The sequence below is a fragment of the Panicum hallii genome, chromosome 6, assembly GCF_002211085.1.
Source record: "Panicum hallii strain FIL2 chromosome 6, PHallii_v3.1, whole genome shotgun sequence".
Lineage (NCBI taxonomy): Eukaryota > Viridiplantae > Streptophyta > Magnoliopsida > Poales > Poaceae > Panicum > Panicum hallii.
The window spans coordinates 32053383-32078211 of NC_038047.1; positions in this window are offsets into that span (position 1 = coordinate 32053383).

A 24829-nucleotide genomic window follows, 5' to 3' on the forward strand; every position below is an offset into this window, starting at 1 on the left:
GGCCCTTGCTGTTCCTCCACACCTCCATGCTCCTCTCCATGTGTTCCCTGGACCTCTCTTTGGTTCCTAATCACATTGTAAAAATTAGGTAGCAAACCATTCTCACAATTATTAATAGAAACGCTTAGGAGCGAGCTCACCTCTAAATTTAATTGTCGCGCGCGAGCTCTTGTGATTGGACCTTGAATGGTTTGAATGTCCAGCGGAGGAACCTCTTGTATATCCATAGGAGTGATGCCCTCATCACTCGGGTGGCCTCGTCTCGCGCTCCTCGTTCCGCGATGTCATTAACGCCGGCACTCATGGCGGCGAGGCGGCGCCTGTTGTCGCTGGCGGATCTCCCTACCGAGGTGGCCATTTAGATCGCGGGCCACCTCGCTGCGGCCAATGTACGAACTCTGCGCGCTTCAGGCCACCTGCCGCTTCATGCGCCGCGTGTGCCGCGACCCCGATGTCGGCCGGCGCATCTGCATAGAGCGGTTGTCCGACGACATGTATTGGTACGACCCTGATGGCTTTTTCACCCTCCTTCCTCGCCTGGCCCAAGTCGGCAATCCGGAGTCCAGCTTCATCATCGGGATGCTTGTTGTCTTCCGTGGACCTGAGATCAGACCCATGCTAGTCCTCAACGAGAATCTCGAGCGCACCGGCCGTGGCGGCCATGTCAGCTGCCAGCGTGGATCGGGACACGTGGATCTGATAGTTTTATGATGTTTTTACGATGCGCCACATAATCAAAATATGCTTCTGCGATGAAAGTTTTTTCATCACAGAAAAATCCGTTCTGTGACATTTTTAGAATTTTATCACGGTAGATCTAACTTAACGCGACTAGTATGATGAAGGAAAATTCATCACAAATTTATCACCGAACTTCAATTATGACGTATTATGACTGTAGTTCCATCGGCTGTTGTGGATGTGGAGGTGCCGCCTCCTGCTCTGTTGGACGAGGACACACCTCCGGGGCCTACGTCCACCGTTGACGACGCTCCTCCGACTTCAGCGACCACCACGTTGGGCCGTGCTGGCTCAGCTGCAGCGTCTGTTTCTCCTCCAGTAATGGCTGGGATGGACATGCATCCGGTGCTCATGACCACCATCGATGGCACCCCCTAGCCCCTGCGCTCTCCCTGGATGGCACTGCTGCACCGGCGGCGACCAGGGCAATGACATTTCTCTCGGCTGACGTGGCTGCCTAGTTAAACAAGGACGCCCCTCCGGTGCCTGCGACCACCGTTGACGGCGTTCCTCTGGCTTCGGTGACCACTGTTTCGGACTCTGTTCTCCGACGGGTTTGGCTGGGATGGACATGCCTCTCGTGTTCCCGACCACCCCTCCGGCCTCAATTTGTAAAAGGAAGTTGCGTGCCTGCAAGGATTGGATCGGATTTTGACGAACCATTCACACGCACGTCGCGCGCCCTTCGCCCGAGCCCGACCCGGCGAGCGAGCGCGCGCGTGTTCTTCTTTCTTCCTCTCACCCACACTTGCAAGAGCATGGAGAACATCCAACTGTTTAAGTTAGATTTCCTCCACCTCCACTGGCAAGGTGGAACTAACTTGTTGCCATGCACCTTTGCACTAATGGACCTTTAAAATTTTATTAAAATTATTTAGATTTACATGGTGGGCCTTTAGGGCCCAAATATTCCAACAATGAGGGGTTGGTTCAGGCGCCTGATCAATGATCTCAACCTGAAGGAACTATCCATGATTGGCAGGAAGTTCACATGGTCAAACCAACATGACAATCCGACGCTGGACAAGCGCGATAGGATGCTGTGCTCAGTTGATTGGGAGCGGCTCTTTCCTGTCTGCTCCAAAGTAATGCCATCAAGGGTTCAGATCACTGCCCGCTGCTGCTTGGGCTTCATGACGTCCAACACGGCAAGGCCAGATTTCACTTCGAGTCCTTTTGGACCAAGCTCGAGGGCTTTCCGGAGGCTGTCGTGGCTGGCTGGTCCTCTGCTGCACACTCATGCTGCCCCTTTGACACCCTATCAAGAAAATTTAAAGCCACGGTCCGAGCTTTGCAGAGGTGGAGTCAAAGGACGGTCGGCCACATCAACTCGCAGCTTGAGCTCGCTGGGGAGGTTCTGCACCAACTCGAGATCGCGCAGGAAGCTAGGGGTTTGGTTGGCAGGGAATTATGGCTGCGCAACAAACTCAAGCCCCACTCCTTGGCCCTTGCTTCGCTGTAGCGTAAGTGCTAGAAGCCGATCACGCATCTCCTGGTTAGGCGATGGTGACGCCAACACTGCCCTTTTTCACCAGCATGCAAGGCATAGAAAGAGGAAGAATTTTATTAGCAAGCTCACCACCGAGGAGGGGGTGGTGATCACTGATCATGAGCAAAAGGAGAGAAATATTTTTGACTTCTACAACAAGCTGTTGGGGATTAGTCACGACCGGGAGCTCACTGTTAACATGGAGGAATTGACCACAGTACCAAGGTTAAATCTGGAGGAGCTTGATGCACCTTTTACCGAGGAAGAAGTTTAGAAAACTATCAACTCTATTCTTTCTGATAAATCTCCACTACAAAAAATGTTGTAATCCATGATGATCAAATTTCATTACAGATCACTAAAAAACAGTCATAAAACAGTATCTGTGACGATCTCAAATTTTATCATGTATTGAGTGTCACAGATTATACCTCGTGACTTTTTAATAAAATCGTCACATATTAACTCAATCCATGACGTTTTGAAAATATCATAAAATAGCCTCAGGCCCTCGCAGCCCAGCCCAAGCCCATTATTTATGACGAGAATAAACATCATGGATTCAATTTCCACGTCACATATAGAGGACATGGAGGATGACGTGGTTGATGATGTGGATGACGATGTTGACATGTCTGGCAACGTGGCCAATGACATGGCTGCTGACGTGGTGATGACATGGATTGAGGGGATGATGTGTATGTTCACATGGTCAATGATGTGGCTGCTGGTATGGCAATGATGTGGAAAGTGGTGATGACATCACCACCGCAGCCCATTTGTGGAATGGCCAAATTCAGAGTGGGCACTAAAATGGGCCAAATTCAGCGATACACACAGCCGTTATAAAAATTTAGCCCACCGGATTTCCTGACCCATATAATAAAACAACAGTTCCATCCCAGAAATCAAAATCACAACAAACAAAAAATAAAACCCATTTTCAAGAGAACGCATCAATTGCTTAATTAGTGCAATAATTAATTACGACAGTACACAATAATTATATTTACATATTGCACAAATATTAGGCTGGCACAGAACAACACTTTTGTAGCACTTTGTAGGCTACCAGCAATTTTTCTCCACTCCAAGTGATCTGGTAGGTAATGTAAATCTGATTAGTACATGAGAAGTATATAAGCGTCGCTAAATACTAAGGTAGTACATTTCAGATTACATAGGACCACACTGGTTTATAAACATTTTGTAGTTAGAACCATTTGATTCTAGAATCTATTTTTTCATAGCATACAGTTAGCACCATTTGATTCTAGAATCTATTTTTCCATAGCATACGGTTAGCACCATTTGATTCTAGAATCTATTTTTTCATAGCACACAGTTTTTACACACGAACACTTGGTATGAGCTCAAGACATCCATAATAATCAATGTACAATTAAGTGATCAATCAATCTATAAAGCCAAATGTTTTGTTTTTTAACTCAGGGAAATGAACACTATTGAATTCCGAATAAAGATACCTCTTGTAACATTTCAGAATCAGATTTAATGTTTCTTCATTCAGTGTTAGACAACATGTTACACCAAGTTTCAATCCGAGGAGAGGACAGTAAGAACACAAGAACACAGTAAGTGGATCAGAAAGAATACAAGAACACAGTATATGAAATTATTTAGGTAGCAACAGTAAGTGCTAGCAGCCCTTGATCTTGGAAAACTAAGCTAGAATAGTTCCATTGTTATCAACTAGCTAGATCAGCTAAAACTGTAAGAGAAGTTATAATTAGGAGCATGTTCACAATGTAATTAAGAGGGGGAGTAAACAGTTCAGGGGGATCTATTGCGCTTTAATATCAGTCAAGGTGCAGATGCTCCACTAAACGTGTAAGCAAAGTACCATAGGGTGAATACAACAAAGGACTTGCAGAATTTTTAAAATTTCTGGGACTGATTTACTATTTTCTATATGTTAAATGAATTTCTACATGGTTATCGAAATTAATTCCAAATTGAACTATATGTGAATCAATTAAGATATCAAAAAGTGCATAAAAATAGATTTAGGCTCATATGTTCCATCGTAGTCCTTGTCCTCAAGATGGATAAAAAATTCAATTGTCTTATGGGGAAAATCCAAACTTGTTTCTCCAAATTACCACATAATAATTACAATAATATCTAAATTTGATCAGATAATTCTACAAATTGACATGACAACATATTTTTGTCCATAACCTTTCTATAAAAAACTTAAATATTTTTAGTAAAGTAAATCCATACATTAGGGGAAATTCCCTGCAAGGCCCTCAAACAAATCACGCTTCCTTCTATGGTCCTGCAAAATTGCAACTTCCTTATTTGACCCTGATTTCATTTTCCTTCCCTTCCATGGCCCTGCCGTTACATCTGCAGTTAACTCCCAGTTAAGTGACTGTGAAAAGACAATAGTACCCCTGGCGCATAAACAACAGATATTGAGATCTCATGGAGAACAGATATTGGAGATGTACAGCATGATATTATGCAGCAAATTCTCCATATTTTTAACACACTAGATTCACGTACAGTATATTCACATAATAATGTAAATCACACAGTCAACATACTAATGAGTTCACAGCCACATTTCTTACGTGAGTTCACATATAGTAGGTTCAGACACCTAACAATAGATACTGCATGACATGCATGTTCACATACAGCTCCACAAAACAAGTTTAACAAGTCTAAAATATGTTAAATCACAAACTGAGCTTTCTTTTGCTTCTTGTGCTCATTGCAGGGCTGCAAGAATCAACTTTTTTTTGCTTCTTGTGCCCATTGTAGGGCTTTCAAATGACACATCGTTCTTCTTTCCTTTATCTTTAGTTTGCTTATTGGCTTTGGGCTTCATGAGCTTTCCCTTATCTTTAGCGTTGTTAGCTAGCTTGTTCCCTTTTTCTTTGGCTGAAACAAGTGGATTTCCCCTAGCCATGGGAACTCAGAGCTAATGGGCTCAGGCTGGTCTGTACTACCTGCACTACCTGCTGACTTGGATCTATATATGTATAACAAATAAAAATTATCAAGTATTGTAGATAAAATAAGACTGATTTGTATTCAAGGCTGATTGCAGCAAAATAAAATACATCAGAATTAGAAGCATATATTACCTGATTGAGCCTCCAGAATCTAATGTACCTTTTCTAATTTTCTTCTTAGTTGTAGGTTGCACACTTTGGCTATTGGAAACAAAGAGAGATAATTAGATGAATATTAAGATGCACATAAAAATATTGTGAAAGAGAGAACCTTGGTGGAAAAGTCATAGAGGATGCTGGTGCTTCACCATCAAAAAGAACTATGCTTTCCTCAGTTGATGCCTCGGTAGTCTTTCTCTTCTTCATTGGTGGTCCTCTACAGAAGTATGGGGTAAATAAAGGTGTCATTTTTAGTCTAGAAATTGGTTTCATGTTAGCCCAATACTAAAACAAAGTATAGTTTATTACCTCACAGCCAGCAGAGCTGCAATATCCTCTGGGTTGCCCTTCTTGCAACTTGGCCAGTGATGCCCATAACCTTCACAGATAGGACATTTGTGCTGTCCTTTCTTTGTCTTCTCCGTACAATCTTTGTATCTTTCTGTCTTTCTCCTACCAGTTGTGGCCTTTAACAAAGGTGGATGCATGAAAAACCCATGGCAAGATTGAGGCCACTGTGACTTGTCCTCCATAGCTGGGATTAGTTGAGCATAAGCTAATCTAAATTTTTCAACTGAGTAATACATATCCACATGGTTCTCTAGAGGCACATTGCTAAGTGAGGTAATTAATGCAATAGCATGTTTGCAAGGAATGCCAGAAATTTGCCATTGTCTACAAGAACATATCTTCTCATGTAAGTTCACTACAAACCTAAAGCCACTACCTCCCAATGCAGTAACTTCAGCAACATGTTCAGAGCATTCTATAACCTCCAAGTTTAGTTCTCTACTCTTCTCATTCAAATGCTTAATAATGTGGGGCAGGATCAAGCCTTCGAACTGTCTAGAGATTTTCCTCCTATGGTTCCATTTCACTATGAGCATTTGCCTAAGCTTGTCTAACAAGTCATCCAAATTCATAGCCTTGTGCTCTTTAATCCAGTTATTAAAACACTCAGCCAAGTTGTTGGTCACATAATCTACCTTGCTGAAAGGATCGATGGACCAAGAGGGGGGGTGAATTGGGCCTTTTTCAATTTCTAAAACAAGATAAAACAACCTTAACCTATGCAAAACTAGAAAGGCACCAATTCACCAACCGGATAGCTAAACAACCTACACAAGCTAGATGAGATAAAAAGAGATAAAGCCTAGCAAGGTAGAGCTAACTAGTGATCCCTAAATCAAGCACATGAAAGAATTGCATGAAAGATAATGCTTGAAATAAGTAAAGAGGACAAGGGACAACCGGATTTTTCCCGTGGTATCGATGTGTTGGCACACACCCCTAATCCACGTTGTGACACTCACAAAGAGTATTGTCACCTCCCAAGTCACCAAGACGAGGGCGCTCACTAAGAGTCTCCGTTCACCATCCCGGTGTGGTGGAGATCAAGCCACGTACAAATCTTTTCTCCGGGCTTCCACAATCCTTGGCAAGCTCCGCGAGAATCACCTCGATCACCAAGATCGCCTAGGTGATGCCAATCACCAAGAGTAACAAGCTAAGGCCTTCACTTGAGCAAGAACCAATCACAAAGAATGGATGCACACAAGCTTCTCTCTACTCAAGTCCTTAATCTTGCTTCTTGAATGATTGAATGAACAAGTGTATGAAATGTTGAAGCTCAAGGTGGCTCTTGACTATAGTATGAGTGTTTGGATGTTGCCTGGTGTCAAGAGTAGTAGAAAGACCCATTGGAGGGGTATATATAGGCAGCTCACACGAATAGAGCCGTTGGAGAAAAAGCTGCCAGAAAACTGCGTAGCGCCGGTTAATCCGACGTCCCTCCAATAGTCATCGTCGGTTTAACCGGTGAATGTAAACTGCCACTTCTGAAAACTAGCCGTTACAGCTTGGGCAGATTAACCGTCGTTGCATCGGTTTGACCGGTGAGTGTAATCATCCTTTGATCAACAGAAATACCAAGTCACTGGACAACTGCACCGACGTCCATTTTCAAATATCGTCGGTTTAACCGGTGAGTCTATTTGTCCACTGATCAACTGAAAACCGAGTCTCTGGACAACTGCACCGACGTCCCTTTTCAAATATCATCGGTTGAACCGGTGAATAGACTTGTCAAACTCTGCTGACCTTGTTTAACCGACGTATATAAAACTCGAAGCGTCGGTTAAACCGGTGAATAGGTTTTTTTCTGATTTTGCCTGTTCTGACTTGAGTCTTGAACGAAATCCAAATATTCTTGAGATATAAGTTGAGAACCACTTATTTGAGCTTCTAGAAACCTGAGTGACCATTGTGTGCATCCATTTTCAAATGACCATGTCCATGCTCAAGTTTACTAAGCCTAAACCCCTCTTAATAGTGCGATCACTACAAAACTATAAAAACCTATACTAACCTAAGTGTCCTTCTCAACCTTATGACACTTAGGACTAGAAAGATCCTTAGTCTTGACATGTTATAGAGTTGAATGCCGAGATCGCCTTTTTTGAATAATGAAAATTAGGGGCCTTTTGACATATAACCAAATGAGCAATAATGATCTATAAAGCTGCACAAACTCATTAGTCACAATAATGGTTGTCATTAATCACCGAAACATACCTTAAGGGCCTAGATGCTTACAATCTCCCCCTTTTTGGTGATTGATGACAACATAAACATAGATATCGAAGAGAGCGAGAAAGATAAGGCACGAATAAACACAAGCAAACTCGAAAGAAAGGAACCAAAAAGCTCAAAGGCTCAAACGAAATCCATAGATATGTCTCAAAAGCTCAGCATGCTCAAATGACAAATGTACATATCCATGAACTAACATCAAATATAATACAATAAGAAACATCAAAGTCAGATCGAGCTCTCTCTAAAGCTACCCTCCCCCTGACTCCCTCTCCCCCTTTGGCATCAAAGCACAAAAAGGCTACTGATCTGGGTGCCGCGGGACGGCGAGGAAGCGATCCGGGTCATCGTCGTCGTCGTCGTCAGACGGTGGATCCTCAGTGACTGCTGGTAGCTGCTGATCTGAAGGACCGGCTGGTGCTGAGCTGACGGGAGGTGTGGCAGTCGTCGAGGCTGTCGTCGAGGCCCTGGTGCTGGCACTGCCTGGGAGAGGGTCCGTGGAAGTGGTAGCCGGCTCAGCAGAAGATGTGTCAACATCTGAAGTGGTGAGTGCTGAAGCTGCCGGCTGTGAAGACTGCTGAAGTAAGGGACACCTCTCCGCCTCCCCCTGAAGGTAATGACTGTGGTACTGCGGGGAGGCCAACTGACTGCACCGCTGTGGGTGACTCCTGGAAAAGTGAGGTCGCAGGCAGAGGAGAGAAGAGAGGACGACTCGCAGACCCAAGTAATGCTGACAGTGAGAAATGATCTCCGGGGTCGCAGAGGAAGCTGGAGTGGTGGAGGCCGGAGCAGGTGTAACTGCAAGTGGTGGTGCTCCGGCGCCCTGAAGGCCTGTCTGTCCTGGCTGCTGAGGGGCGAGTCCGGTGTGAGAATATAGCTGTGAAATCATTCCGAACATCGCCATCATGCCCTGCTGCATCTGCTGAAACTGAGCGTCCGTCCTCTGAGAGACTCTGTCGATAAGACCGACGAAACGCTCCTCAGTAGCAGCTCGCTCTCGGGCGGCCTCCCTCTGGATCTGTGCAAGCTGTGCCTCATGGGCTCTCCTGGCCTCCTCCTGAGCACGACGATCCTCTCTCTGCTGTGTGACCAGCTGCTGGAGTAGAGCGGTGAGCTCAGTCGGCTGAGACACCTGAGACTCTGAAACAGTAGTAGCAGCAGCTGACACTGGAGCTGGCTCTCCGGACCCCCTGCCTCGTGATCGTGACTCGCTGGAGCGGGTGCAGGGAAGTACTCCTCGTCCTCGGAGGAGTCTGACTCAAGATCGGACCAGTGAATCTCATCCTCTCCTCCTGGAAGCTGTGCCTCTGCAGCAAGTAATGCCTCGTCCTCCTGGGCCACTCGGGCCTGTGCCTCTGGTGACAACCGTGCCATGGCAGCACGATCTGCCTGTCTCCCTCTCCTCCTGTCTGAGGGTGCTGTCGGTCTGTAGACGGGGAACCAGGGAACCTCGTCCTGTCTGTATACGGCACTGACTGGTGACTCAGCTGGCACTATCATGGAGCAAATGAAACTGATCCAGTGAGCATATGGGAACTGACGTACTACTCCCATCCCGTCAGTGATGACATCCTCGATCTCTGCCAGAATAAAATCAACAATATCGAACGGCTCGTGAGTGAGGATGTGAAGTAGAAGCAGCTGCTGCAGACCTGTGAACCCCTCTGGGTAGCCACTCCTCGGGAGCAAAGTCCTCCGGAGTGCCATGTGAACAGCGTAGGCCTCTGGGGTCAGCAGGCTCGGTACACGGGCGTAGGAAGCCGGGAAGGGCTGGCGGAAGCACTGTGAGATAGCCTCGTGAGAAGGTGCTATTCCGCCAATCATGGCTCTGCGCGGAGGATCTGCATCTCCATATACCATCTCGTGCAGGGAGACGTCAACCAAGTCAACTCCAAGAATCCCTGCGAGTGTCGCTCTGGACAAACCAAACACCTGCCCCCCAAACATGAAGTGAACAGCTCTGCGCTCTGGGGCTATCCAAGCAGTGGCATAGAAAACTCTGACCCAGTCCTCAATGTATCTGTTCCTCTCAATCGAGAGCAACCTGGGCAGACCTCTGAAGTGCTCAAAGTGCTCGCGGACATCTGCTCCCCCTGCTGCTGTCCTCAGTGAAACCCAGTCAAGTACTCTGTGCGGAAATATCCTGTGGCCCCGCCTCTGGTAGGTCTCGTAGAAACTGGCCTGTAGAAGTGTCCAGAATCTGCGATCGACCCGGCTGTCTCGTGTCACGGGAAACCACTCCTCCTCCTGAACACTCCATCTGAGCCTCTTGACCTTCGCCGCATTGGCCTTGGTCAAGTTCTGGAGCAGTACACCTGGCTCCAGACGCACGACAGTGTCCATGCGGAACACTGCGCGCTCGGCCGCTAGGGCCTCGGCTCGACGAGCTGCTGCTGCTGCTGCTGTGGACCTGCGAGGCTCCTGTGGCTGGTGACCTCCTCGCGTCCTAGGTCCAGTGCGACGCTCGGTCGCAGGTGAGGGCTGCTCTGCAGGGGACGTCTGCCGAGTGCGGCCAGAACGTCGTAGAGCTGGTGACTGAGGTGTAGCCTGCCCCTGAGACTGCTCAGACTGGTCTGTCGCTGACTCTGACTCAGACTCTGCGCTGAAGCTGACTGTGCTGACTCTGCTGCTGCTGCTGCGGCTCTGGTGGCCCTGGCTCCTCTGACTCTGCCCATCCCTCTGCCTCTGCCTCTGCCCCTGGCTGCCGGATCTCTGATCGCGAACGGACGAGCACGGCCAGACGCCTGCTCCTCGGCGGCCTTTGCCACCATCTCGGCCCTTTCGGCCTCTCTCGCTGCGCGAGTCCGCTTGCGCGCGGGCTCCTCAACAACTATCTCCTTCCCCTTCCTTTTGTCACGACCCATCTCGATCACACAAGACGCGGCGCTGCGAATTAGGGCTAGCGAAAGAGAGCGCGGCGTGAAAGCGGTGTAATGCGGCGGCGCGTGTGCGGCAGAAGACGCGGTGGAGCTGCAGAACGTGCTGGCGATGGCGTGGAGCAGCACTGGCGGCGGCACTTTGGAGCGTGGGCGGCGCTGTGGTGGCGGCGACGGCGAGGTGGCGCACGGGCGCAAGTGAGAGGCGGTGCGCGCGCGCGGGCGGCAGGTGACGGCGGTGGCTGCTGCGCGGGCGCGGGCGCGGGCGCGGGCGCGGGAATGCGTCGGCGCACGGGAATGCACGGGCGTGGCGCAAGTGCGAAGGCGCGCGGTGGAAAGCGGCGGCGGCGCGACGGACGGCGGTGCGAGCGGCAGACGGCGCGGAAAGCAACGGCGGCGGACGGCAACGGCGGCGGGCGGCGACGGCGGTGGCGGGAGCGGGTGCGAAGGCGAGGAGTCAAGCGAAACACGAGCGCGAGTGAAGGGTTGTGACCGGTCAAGAGAGGAATATGACATGTGGACCCCGCAATTTTTCTTATCGCCGGTTGAACCGACGCTTAGGTTTTGAACACCGGTTGATTTCGTCGGTGTAGTTCACCAGAAACTCTGCCAAATCTGTACCTGTACGCCGGTTGGACCGATGATCTGAAAATTGAACTCGTCGGTTGAACGATGCATATAACAGTTGATTTTCAGGTCAGAATTGTGTTGTGTTCACCGGTTGATCCGATGCTGCAAACTTTGTATACGCCGGTTGAACGCCTGAAGTCACTGAGCTGTGGCTGACACTTAGTAACGCCGGTTAAACCGATGGGTATAGATCCATTGAACGTCGGTTTAACCGGTGAACCCAAAAACCCTCTCTCAGCTCACTTTTCTATGATAAGTCCAATGAACTTATAAGATTCAACTAAACTCAAGTTAATGGACTCGCATAGGCGACTTTACCCCTCAAAATAGGATAGCTTAATAACTTAAATAGTTTTTCTTTTCAAGATCAAAGATAAGTCGCAAGAGAGACAAAGCGTCAATTTAAAATGTATGAGCCATGTCATAAGAATATTGAAGGAGGAAAGCTTCAAACTCACAATGACATTGCTCACTAGGCAATGACGCACCTAACATTTTACTCTTTTCACTTCTCATGAATTAAGATCTTGCACGTAAAACAAGTCTCATTTTCATTAAGTGATCTCCTTTGTGACTTTTACGCATGCAATGATAATGCAAAATACAAACACATGCGAAAGAAAGGTAAACATGAGATGCACAACTATATTACAAGAAATTGCATAACGAGAATTTAAGATCTACTTGTCAAATTTGATCCCATGGAAAGCTTCATCATGATGAGCCTTTCTACAAGCCTAGAGGAAAACAAGTGGACCACCACCTCTAGCTAAACCCTTGCTCATCACTATCTTGCCATGGTTAGACAAGTGTCCTATATGTATGCATTTTTCTATATGACATGGCAACTTACATGACGTTTGCCGCATCTAACACATTTAGCTCATTTCTTAGCCTAACAAAGGTACTCTCGTCTAAAGGTTTTGTGAAGATATCCGCCAATTGCTCCTCGGATCTCACACCTTGAAGGGAAATGTCCCCCTTGGCTTCGTGATCACGCAAGAAGTGATGGCGAATATCAATGTGCTTTGTGCGAGAGTGTTGAACAGGATTCTTGGCAATTTTTACGGCACTTTCATTGTCACAAAGGAGTGGTATTCTTCCTAGTTTCACACCAAAGTCCAAAAGGGTTTGCTTCATATATAGAATTTGGGCACAACATGCACCGGCAGCTATATATTCCGCTTCCGCGGTGGACAAAGCCACGGAATTTTGCTTCTTACTCGACCAAGAAACTAGAGAACGCCCAAGCAAGTGGCAACCCCCGGAGGTACTCTTGCGATCGACACGGCTTCCGGCAAAATCCGAATCCGAGTATCCCAAGAGATCTAAGCTAGCGCCTTTGGGGTACCACAAGCCTATGCTAGGAGTGTGCTTGAGATACCGAAGGATCCTATTCACAGCCGAAAGATGTGATTCCTTAGGGTTAGCTTGAAAACGAGCACACAAGCACACACTAAACATTATATCGGGCCTAGATGCGGTAAGGTAAAGCAAAGACCCTATCATAGAACGATAGAGGGATTGGTCAACCGGTTTTACCGTCCACATCCAAGTCGAGATGCCCATTGGTTGCCATGGGTGTCTTGATTGGCTTACATTCATCCATCTTGAACTTCTTCAAAATATCTTTAGTATATTTTTCTTGATAAATGAATGTCCCTTCCTTCATTTGTTTGACTTGAAAACCAAGGAAGAAGGTCAATTCGCCAATCATGGACATCTCGAATTCCCTAGACATCATGGTAGCAAACTCATGGCTTAGCAAATCATTAGTTGAGCCAAAGATAATATCGTCAACATAAATTTGACAAATGAAAAGATCCCCGTTGACGTCTTTTGTGAACAAAGTGGTGTCCACCCTCCCGATCTTGAAGCCTTGCATGATTAGGAAGTCACGAAGCCTCTCATACCAAGCCCTTGGAGCTTGTTTGAGCCCGTAGAGTGCCTTGTGCAACCTATAAACATGATTAGGATTCCTCGGATCTTCAAACCCGGGAGGTTGCTCAACATAAACAAGTTCGTTAATAAAGCCATTTAAGAACGCACTTTTCACATCCATTTGATATAACTTAATATTATGATGTGAAGAGTAAGCAAGAAGGATGCGGATAGCTTCAAGTCTTGCGACCGGAGCAAAAGTTTCACCGAAATCCAAACCTTCGACTTGAGAAAACCCTTTTGCCACAAGTCTTGCTTTGTTGCGTACAACCACCCCATGTTCATCTTGCTTGTTTCGAAAGACCCACTTTGTGCCGATGATGTTCTTGTCTTTCGGAGGAGCTTCGAGGACCCAAACTTCATTGCGGGTGAAATTGTTCAACTCTTCTTGCATGGCCATCACCCAATCCGAGTCCTCAAGTGCTTCCTCTATGCTAGTGGGTTCAATACAAGAAACAAACGAGTGATGTTCGCAAAATGAAGCATGCTTAGAACGAGTTCTTACTCCTTTGAAAGGACTACCAATGATTTGACCAATTGGGTGATCCTTGGAGATGCGACCATGCTTCACTAGCGGTATTTGCGTGGATGCTTGTTGGGGTGGATCATGAGTGACTTGTGCTTGTGGTGGAACATTTTGCTCTTCTTGTTCTTGGACTTGGGGTGTTGGTGTTGACACATTTTCTTGAGGTAGTGGATCAACTTTATCTTGAACTTCATCCACTAGGGATGCCGTGGAGGTGCTTGGTATAGATGAGGAAGGTCCTCCCCCTTGATCATTGCCTTCATGCACCTCTTCCGGCTTGATATCCCCAATGGACATCTTCTTCAAGGCTTCTTCAATCTCTTCATCCCCTACATTCTCATAGCCAACAACCTCCTCTTGGGAGCCATTAGATTCATCAAACTCCACATCACATGTTTCTTCAACTAACCCGGAGGTTTGATTGAATACTCTATATGCTTTGGAGTTTGATGCATAGCCAAGAAAGAAACCTTCATCACATCTACTTTCAAACTTACCGAGCCTTTTCTTCTTATATATGAAGCATTTGCAACCAAAGACTCGAAAGTATGATATATTTGGTTTCCTCCCGGTGATGAGCTCATATGGAGTTTTCTTGAGGAGTCGGTGAGGATACACTCGGTTGGATGCATGACACGCCGTGTTGATTGCTTCCGCCCAAAACTTCTCGGACGTGCCATAATCATCCAACATTGCTCTTGCTAGGGTGATGAGTGTCTTGTTCTTCCTTTCCACCACTCCATTTTGTTGAGGCGTGTAGGTGGCGGAAAACTCATGTTTGACTCCTTCTTCATCGCACCATTCTTCAATCTTCATGTTTTTGAACTCGGTGCCGTTGTCACTCCGAATCTTCACGATTGGGGAATTATATTCCCTTTGAGCTTTTCTTGCAAATGTCTTGAAGATTTCCGGAGTTTCACCCTTATCGCCTAGAAACATGACCCAAGTGTAACGTGAAAAATCATCAACAATTACTAGGCAATAGAGGTTACCACCAATGCTCTTGTATGAAGTTGGACCAAAAAGATCCATGTGTAGTAGCTCGAGCGGCTTGGAGGTAGACAACATCGTCTTAATAGGATGATGAGTTGCAACTTGCTTCCCGGCTTGACATGCTTTGCATAGCTTGTTCTTGTCAAAAGTGACGTCCTTTATGCCGGTGATCATCCCTCTCTTGTGGGCTTTCTTGAGGTTGCTCATGCCAATATGAGCAATTCTTCTATGCCAAAGCCACCCAAGAGACGACTTGGTGAAGAGGCAAGTCATGGTGCTTGTTTGCTTTGAAGAGAAGTCCACCAAATAGATATTGCCATGCCTAAACCCCGTGAATACCAATGACTTGTCTTTTTCATGAGTCACTACAACACCATTCTTGTCAAAGGCACACGTTAGTCCAAGATCACACAATTGTGCAATAGAAATGAGGTTAAAACTAAGTGCTTCTACAAACAAAACATTTGAAATGGATAAATCTTTTGAAATTGCAATTCTACCCAAACCTAAGACTTTCCCCTTAGAGTTATCACCATAGGTGACATGTTCATGATCGCCGGGGTCTTCAAGTGAGGTGAACATGCTATCATTGCCGGTCATATGTTGAGAGCAACCGCTATCAAGTACCCAATGTTTTCCACCGGCTTTGTAGTTCACCTACACACATGAGAATTTATTTTTGAGTTTTCGGAACCCAAACAAGCTTTGGGCCTTGCACATGTGTGACAAGAGCTTTTGGGACCCAAAGTTGCTTGGGGAGCTTCTTCTTTGACTCCTTAGCAATTTTGCCAATGAACTTGGCCTTCACCTTGCCCTTCACTTTACTCAAGAGAAAATGATTATTTTGAAACATTGATGAGTAATTCTTGGGTAATTTAGGAAGAGGACGTGATGGTAAAGTGCACTCCCTAGTGTGGTGCCCGGTGACTTGGCAATGTTGGCAATATGAACCAACTTCCTTGATGAAGCTTGTCTTGATCTCCGGAGAAGGAGTTGTAGCCATGTTTGGCTCCGGAAATGAACCAAGACCTCTCTTACCATAGTCACGGGCATTGTTGAAGAGAATCTCCTTGTGGATGTATTCTCCCCTTGAGAGTTTCTCCACACTACTCTTGAGGCTTGCCACTTGATCCATCAATTCCTTTTCCTTAGAAGAGGCAAGCTCGGGCACAACATTAGTGGCATATGCATCAATGAGTAGGTCATCACATGAAGTAGAAGCATTGACCGTTTCATTTACAACTTTCTCAAGACTTGGGTCAATTACTTCATAAGCAAATTCGAGTTCTTGATACTTGTGAGCCAACTCCCTATGCTCTTGTTTAAGCTTTTTGTGGCTCTCTTCAACTTGCTTAGCAAGTACAAGTGACTCATTGTGCTTTTTGAGCAAGTCATTGTACTTACTAAGTAAGTCGGAGTGGGCAAGCTCTAACTTAGCATGAGTGCTCTCAAGAACTTTAACTTTGCCCTTTTCCCTCTTGATGACGGATGTGTACTCATTGATGAGGTTAGTAAATTCATTAGGATCAAGCTCTTCATCACTATCATCTTCACTATCTACCTCACATACCTTGGTGTTACCTTTTGCCATGAGGCACATAGGAGGCGGAGGTAGAGATGATTCTTCATTGGTGAGGGCGATGGTGACAATGTCTTCTTCATCACTTGAGTCTTCGCTTGATGAGACATCGGTCACCCATTCTTGTTTCTCCACCAAGAAACTTTTCTTGGTGTGCCCTTTCTTCTTTGGGAAGAGCTTGGTCTTCTTGTCATGGGTCTTCTTCTTCCCAAATCTCTTGTTTTTGTTCTTCCTCTCCTCTTCTTCATCATCGCTTGAATCATGGCGATGCTTACTCTTGTTGTCCTTGTTTCTTTTGTCCGGCTTGGGGCAATTTGGACGGATGTGTCCTTTTTCGCCACAATTGTAGCAAATCTTGTTCTTGACATCCATTGGCCGGAACATTCCCTTCTTGGAGTCAAAGTTGAAACCTTTCTTGTTGATCTTCTCATTCAAGCGTGTGAACTTTCTCATCATGAGAGCGAGTTCTCCGTCATCTTCAATATCGGATGAGCTCTCATGATGATCATCTTCTTCATTGCTTGAGCTTGAGTCTTGTTTGACCATCTTGAGCTTGCGGGATTTGTTTGTCTTGGTTTTTAGAGCAATTGACTTGCTTGATGTTGGCTCTTCGGTCATACCAAGAATGCTCATTTCATGAGCGCGAATTTCCCCCACAAGTTCTCCTACTTCCATTGTGGCGAGATCCTCCTTTTGAAGCATAGCATTGATAATGTTATATTTGGGCTTCGGGAGGAGCATGAGGATCTTGCGGTTGATGGATGCACTGTCAATTTTGGATATTTCAAGTGCATTAATGTCCTTGACAATGACGTTCAAGCGAGAATACATATCATTGCAATTTTCATGAGCTAGCATTTTGAAGGAATCATACTTAGCTCTAAACAAGTGATATTTTTGTTCACGAACCTTGGTGGAGCCTTCATGTATTTCAATGAGTTCCTTCCAAATATCACTTGCTAGGTCCATGCCATTAACTCTAGCAAAGACCTCCTCACTAATAGCTTCGAAAATTGCATTTCTAGCTCTAGCATTCCATTTTAATTGGTCGGGGGTGGGTTCTCCGGTGAATCCGACTTTAGTTGCCAACCATACTTCGGGGGCAATCGCATCAAGGTATGCGGCCATGCGAACTTTCCAATAGGCAAAGTTCTTGCCCTCGAAGTGAGGCGGTGAACCACCCATCTTGGCCATGGCTCTAGGCGGTGAAGCCTAATGATCCAAATGAGCAACGAGGCTCTGATACCAATTGAAAGGATCGATGGACCAAGAGGGGGGGTGAATTGGGCCTTTTTCAATTTCTAAAACAAGATAAAACAACCTTAACCTATGCAAAACTAGAAAGGCACCAATTCACCAACCGGATAGCTAAACAACCTACACAAGCTAGATGAGATAAAAAGAGATAAAGCCTAGCAAGGTAGAGCTAACTAGTGATCCCTAAATCAAGCACATGAAAGAATTGCATGAAAGATAATGCTTGAAATAAGTAAAGAGGACAAGGGACAACCGGATTTTTCCCGTGGTATCGATGTGTTGGCACACACCCCTAATCCACGTTGTGACACTCACAAAGAGTATTGTCACCTCCCAAGTCACCAAGACGAGGGCGCTCACTAAGAGTCTCCGTTCACCATCCCGGTGTGGTGGAGATCAAGCCACGTACAAATCTTTTCTCCGGGCTTCCACAATCCTTGGCAAGCTCCGCGAGAATCACCTCGATCACCAAGATCGCCTAGGTGATGCCAATCACCAAGAGTAACAAGCTAAGGCCTTCACTTGAGCAAGAACCAATCACAAAGAATGGATGCACACAAGCTTCTCTCTACTCAAGTCCTTAATCTTGCTTCTTGAATGATTGAATGAACAAGTGTATGAAATGTTGAAGCTCAAGGTGGCTCTTGACTATAGTATGAGTGTTTGGATGTTGCCTGGTGTCAAGAGTAGTAGAAAGACCCATTGGAGGGGTATATATAGGCAGCTCACACGAATAGAGCCGTTGGAGAAAAAGCTGCCAGAAAACTGCGTAGCGCCGGTTAATCCGACGTCCCTCCAATAGTCATCGTCGGTTTAACCGGTGAATGTAAACTGCCACTTCTGAAAACTAGCCGTTACAGCTTGGGCAGATTAACCGTCGTTGCATCGGTTTGACCGGTGAGTGTAATCATCCTTTGATCAACAGAAATACCAAGTCACTGGACAACTGCACCGACGTCCATTTTCAAATATCGTCGGTTTAACCGGTGAGTCTATTTGTCCACTGATCAACTGAAAACCGAGTCTCTGGACAACTGCACCGACGTCCCTTTTCAAATATCATCGGTTGAACCGGTGAATAGACTTGTCAAACTCTGCTGACCTTGTTTAACCGACGTATATAAAACTCGAAGCGTCGGTTAAACCGGTGAATAGGTTTTTTTCTGATTTTGCCTGTTCTGACTTGAGTCTTGAACGAAATCCAAATATTCTTGAGATATAAGTTGAGAACCACTTATTTGAGCTTCTAGAAACCTGAGTGACCATTGTGTGCATCCATTTTCAAATGACCATGTCCATGCTCAAGTTACTAAGCCTAAACCCCTCTTAATAGTGCGATCACTACAAAACTATAAAACCTATACTAACCTAAGTGTCCTTCTCAACCTTATGACACTTAGGACTAGAAAGATCCTTAGTCTTGACATGTTATAGAGTTGAATGCCGAGATCGCCTTTTTGAATAATGAAAATTAGGGGCCTCTTTTGACATATAACCAAATGAGCAATAATGATCTATAAAGCTGCACAAACTCATTAGTCACAATAATGGTTGTCATTAATCACCGAAACATACCTTAAGGGCCTAGATGCTTACACTTGCATATGGTTGAGAATTGACTCTGTGTCCACAACTTAGTATGGCAAGTTCTTAGATATGCAGTTGCAGCAGGCTTTTCTCTATCCATAGCAGCCCAATGCTTCTCAAACAAGTATGGGTTCCATGAGTAAGCTGCTGCCCAAAGGTTCTCATCAAACACTCTGCCAGTATACCTCTTCTTGAAGTTGGTAACCAAGTGATGCATGCATTCCCTATGTTCTACTTTTGGATAAATAGTTTTTACCCCATTCATCACTGCCTGCCCTGCATCTGTGCATATGGCTAACCCCCTTGGTGATCCAGTGGCTTGCCTAAGGTTTTTTATGAACCAGATCCAATTTTCATTATCTTCAGAAGCAAAAACCCCGACACATACTGGATACATCCAATTATGGCCGTCAATAGCGGTGGCACTAGCAAACTGTCCCTTGTACTTGCCAGTTAAAAAGGTGCTATCAATTGCCAAGTACGGCCTGCAGCCATTTAGGAACCCCTCTATGCAAGGTTTCAAAGCAAAGAATAATCTTCTAAATCTGATCTTGCCATTGATTGTGTAATGATCAATAATTACTAAACTACCCGGACAAGACTTCTCAATTTGTGCCTTGAACCGAAACAGATTATCAAAACTATTATTCCAATCACCAAAGAGTTGTTGTGTTGCTAGTTCCTTACCCGCATAAACTCTCTTGTAATTGATCTTCACCTTGTAGTGCTCTTTAAGCTTCTTCTGCAATGCTTTTGCTCCAATACAAGGATCTGTAATGAGCCAATCCTTGACCTTCTCGCATATCCAAAATTTGGTTGCATTCTTCACTTTCGTACTCCTTTGACTGCTTGAGCAGCTATGAGCAAATTGATTCTTTTTCACCTGCAACAATATGGCTTGGTCAAATAAATATCATTGTCAAATAAAAATGAACATGCACAAAGGGGAAAAAACAGATTGATTCTTTCTTACCACTACAGTGCAGCTCCTGCTCCTAAATGAAGCATGCAGCCTCCAGGGACACTTATCTTCAACTTTCCTTGAACAATATACCATGCATCTATGCGGTGCACTCTTGACAGTATTATACTCAAATTCATATTTGATTGCATGCTGAGATAGTGCCACCTTGAATTCATACATATTCGGATAACTGGAGGGTCTTCTGTGTCATTTCCAGAGCTGCTCCAACAAACTCCTCATCATCCTCACTAACCTCATCCTCATCCTCGGGAACATAGTCCTATTTTTTGTTACAAGCAATGACAGTGAGATCAAGTACAGGTTTGATCTTTAGATACAGACCCTCCTCATCGACACCAACATGTTCATTCCCGGTGATTGGGTTTTCTGTAGAAGTTTCCTCATTTGCTTGTGTGCTGCTGCTAGGTATGGTTGGCTCAGGCTCAGAAAATTGATTGCTATTACTAGGATAACCCTCCCACTCAATGATAGGCTCATAGCATCCTGATGGATCACTATATGCAATGAACATGTGCACGACCTTGCTGTCAATATGTTTCTGAAACATTAACATCAACTCTTGGTCGGTATTAACTACTGGGAAGCTTTTCAAATCTGCATCGTAGTACCGAACATGTGCTACTTCTAGATAACCTGGTGGATACATATCTGTGATCTCATCGACCAAGTCGGTCAAATTTGTTGTATCACTGTCAACAACCTTGTCAAAGAAAAACAACGGACATCCTTTCTAACCTTTTTTGGATTGCCAAGAAGCTTAATTTCCAACAAATAAGTTGATTTTGGATCCATCCTGTCAATTATATTATCCTACACACATGAGCAATACTAATCTTTCCTAAACCCTAGAAAACGCATGCAGATCTGTCACGAATAGAGGAGATTTACCTTGCCAAAAAGGCTGCCGCTGAGCTCCTGCGCGCGTGAGCCCCTGCGCGCCTGCTCCTGTGCACCTGCAGTGGGAGGCACGCGGCCACCGCGAGGCGTTGCGCGCGCGCCCCTTGGCGCCTCCGCCGCGTGCGCAGCCCTGGGGGTGGGCCTCCCCCGCGCGTGCCCCTGGGGAGCCCTCCGCCGCGCCCCTGGGAAGGGCCCCTCCGCGCGCCGCCTCGTTGGGAGAGCCCCTCTGCACGCCGCCGCCACCTGGGGAGGGCCCCTCCGCGCGCCGCCGCCTCGGGACAGCACCTCCGCGCGCCGCGCCCCCGGGGACGGCCCCTCTGCGCGCCGCCGCCTAGGGAGGGCCCTGTGGCAGAACCAACCTGAATTATACCGGCTCAAGTACGTGAGTCCATTCCTGAGGGCTCCAACATGCTTCAAACGGTATAATCCCTTGGCCTGTCGGGTAACGTCCCGATAAACCACCGATACACAGGATCAAATAAGGTTACCTCACACGAAGGTGAGTCTAGAGATACAATCACCATCATATTTTACATCACAGGAAATCACAGTACCAGAGGTTCCAAAAACAGTATGAAGTTTCAAATTTAGAGAAAACATTACAAACTGTTAAAGTTATGGTTTTTAGCAGCGGAAAACATACGCGACGATTTACACACGTCGTCAAGACAGATGTCATGCTAAGCCCGGGCACGACATCACTCGGTATCATCAGTGTTGGCCGGGGACAGATCCCATTCCATGGACCAATCACCTGGAAGAGCACAGGGCCAATGCAGGGGAAGAGTAGGGTCTTCAAAGACATCACCTGAAAAACATATAACTAGCAAGGCTGAGTATACTAATACTCAGCAAGGCTTACCCGGATTTGGGTATAATTTAGCCCGTAACTAGACTCATGAAGGCATTTCAAGGGTTCTGGGTTTATTTTTAGCTGAAAAGCAACAAAGAGTATGAACTACTTTCAAATTTTAGCTTTCACATTCTAGTTGATTATCCATTCTAGGTTAGCACCTACACTAAGCAAGCAAGGTAGAAATTATCATCCATCATGATTGTTCCATTATTAGTTACACTTCTTACTCTATGTGGTAAAAGGGATAAGCAGTCTCAATCCTCGTGAGAGGCGGACGATCCGAATCGAATTTTAACCTTGCAAGGTAAACCTAACACACACGCTTGGAATACCAACAGGGCGTTCCGAAGCAACCGTTTCCCTCATATTCCGGGTTATGGATCAGGGCCACCACAAGCGACTGCAGGACCGTACGCACACCAATTGTTCAGGACATACGTCTGTAGCGCGACTACAAAACCCGTACTCCTGTCTGCCATGCAGAACGTACTCCCACACGTCGGTGCGTGTGAACATAAAATAAAGGTCGAGTGGTGGAGACATGTTCCATTTGCCGGGCCATTCGGGTACTAGGCTTACCGCTTACCATATTTCGCGGTATGTGGCTAGTACTTTCAAACACTTAGCCACCACTACCACATGCTGCGACCTTAGTCACTTTTTAACAAAACAGACAGGGTAAACCTTCAGGTCATGGTACAACACATGACCCTGTCCATCATCCTTATAGTGCTTGCAGAATTGTAAACATGCAATTCCTATATCGTGCGAGTGACAGGAAATCACCCGACTTTTACCGGCCCTATTTAGCAGAGCATCTAAGCGATAAGGACTCGGGTTCCATACATTGGTTCCTAAGATTCATGCATCTAGGGTTTCATTTCAACTCCTAGACTTAATGCAAGATATAATATAAATAGCCATAGATTGCAGTGTAAATAAAGTAGTGGGATATGTCCGAGGCTTGCCTTTACTGGTGGGGCTGAAGTCAGAAATGTTAACATCTTCCGAACTTTGGTTCGGGGCTTCAGTTAATCCCTTGGTGACGTTCACTTGGTCTTCAAGAACATCCTCTGCAGACTCCTGGGAGATTTTGTAGGTACCGTCTGCAGAAGTAGTCGTATCTACATGCAATGCAATATTACATTCAAAGCGTGCATATGAAACTATCTTACTTCACAACAAGGTTGCAATTCAACACTCATTTAACATATTATTTACATAACAACTAAAAAGATCTAAAACTAATTTAGACAGGGCTTTAGTTGGACAACTAATTAGAATCGGCTACTTGTTGAAGATTACAACAGAGCCGATTGGAAACAACAGAGGTTTAGCCGATGGAAAGGTGCATCGGGTTTCTAGACGATCGATGAAAGCATTGAGTACTTCAGCAGAGGGGTGATTTCTAAAGCAGTTGTGTCTTAACTGAGATGTGCTTAAGTGTTATTCTAGGTAACTAGGTGTGGTTGTATCGACTCGATTACGTCAGCACAACAATTGAGTGACGTACAGCCGATTGGAGTGTGGTTGAGGGTATAGGACCGATAGATATAGATAGCTGATCTCTCAGTCGATAAATCGGCTGATAGAAGTGTGTAGATAAGGATAGGAAGACTAAGGGTTGATCGGCCATAACCGATATAGAAAACAACTAGAATCGGCTTGGATCGGCCGATAGCAAGAGTCCTAAGATTGTGTGTGCATCTCCGATACATCGACTATGTGCAGCCGATGTAGGACAGAACAAAAGAATTGTATCGGCAGTAGCCGATACTAGAAAGGTAACGACCGTATCAGCTAACCAGCCGATGGTAGAAGCATATCAAGAGGAAAGTTTCGGCTGACAGTTGTTACACAGAAATATCCTAGACTCAAAGAAAACGGATGCTAAGTGGTTGGGTTGATAACCTGACACTGAAGCATAGCTGTCGAGATGTATTAGCTAAGTAGTAGATGCACACGGACTAACAAGGATCTTTATACGAAGAGAGCCTTAAGGAAATGGCAATCAAAACAAGGACAGAGTCTGGATGGCAGGAATCTGAGTACTCGTGTAAGAGGATTAACTAGATATCACATAACTCTACTTAAGACATATATTCTATGGCTTACTCTTTAGCTATAACACAAGCATACAATATAAAGTACAATAAAGCATTCATTCCCTAATATTTAACCTAGATCACAAATCAAAGACTTTCACTCAAGATCACAACATAAAACTTGTAGATTTTAACCTAGGGTTTTAAACAAAACTGATTTTGTATTTTTATGAACTTCTTACGAAAATCTATGAAATGTAGAAGTTTACTGATTTGAAACAAAGAAAGCTCTAGAAATTTTACAGAAAACACCCTAGAATTTTCTAAATTGAAGAAATTAAGTCCCTGGTCGAGGAAAACAAGAACAGGAAGATAACGACGATATTCCGGCAAAGGAGTCGCCGGTATTAAGAAGATTCAGTGAATCAGGGCAAACCTTGGGGTAGCCTTGGTTATAGAGGAGAACAGATGGAAAGTGAAGTCCCGTGGTGATAGGATCGGCGAAGAGAAAAGCTCGACGATGACGAGACTCCATGGATGACGAAGAAGTTTGCCGGGAATTGCAGTGGGTGCAGAATAACCGGAGAGGTATTTCTCACGGTGACCTGAGCACCAATTCGGTCGCGACCTGAGCGCGTCCAGCGGAGACACCGCTATGCGCTACACACTGTCATCTTGCACGCCGTTGC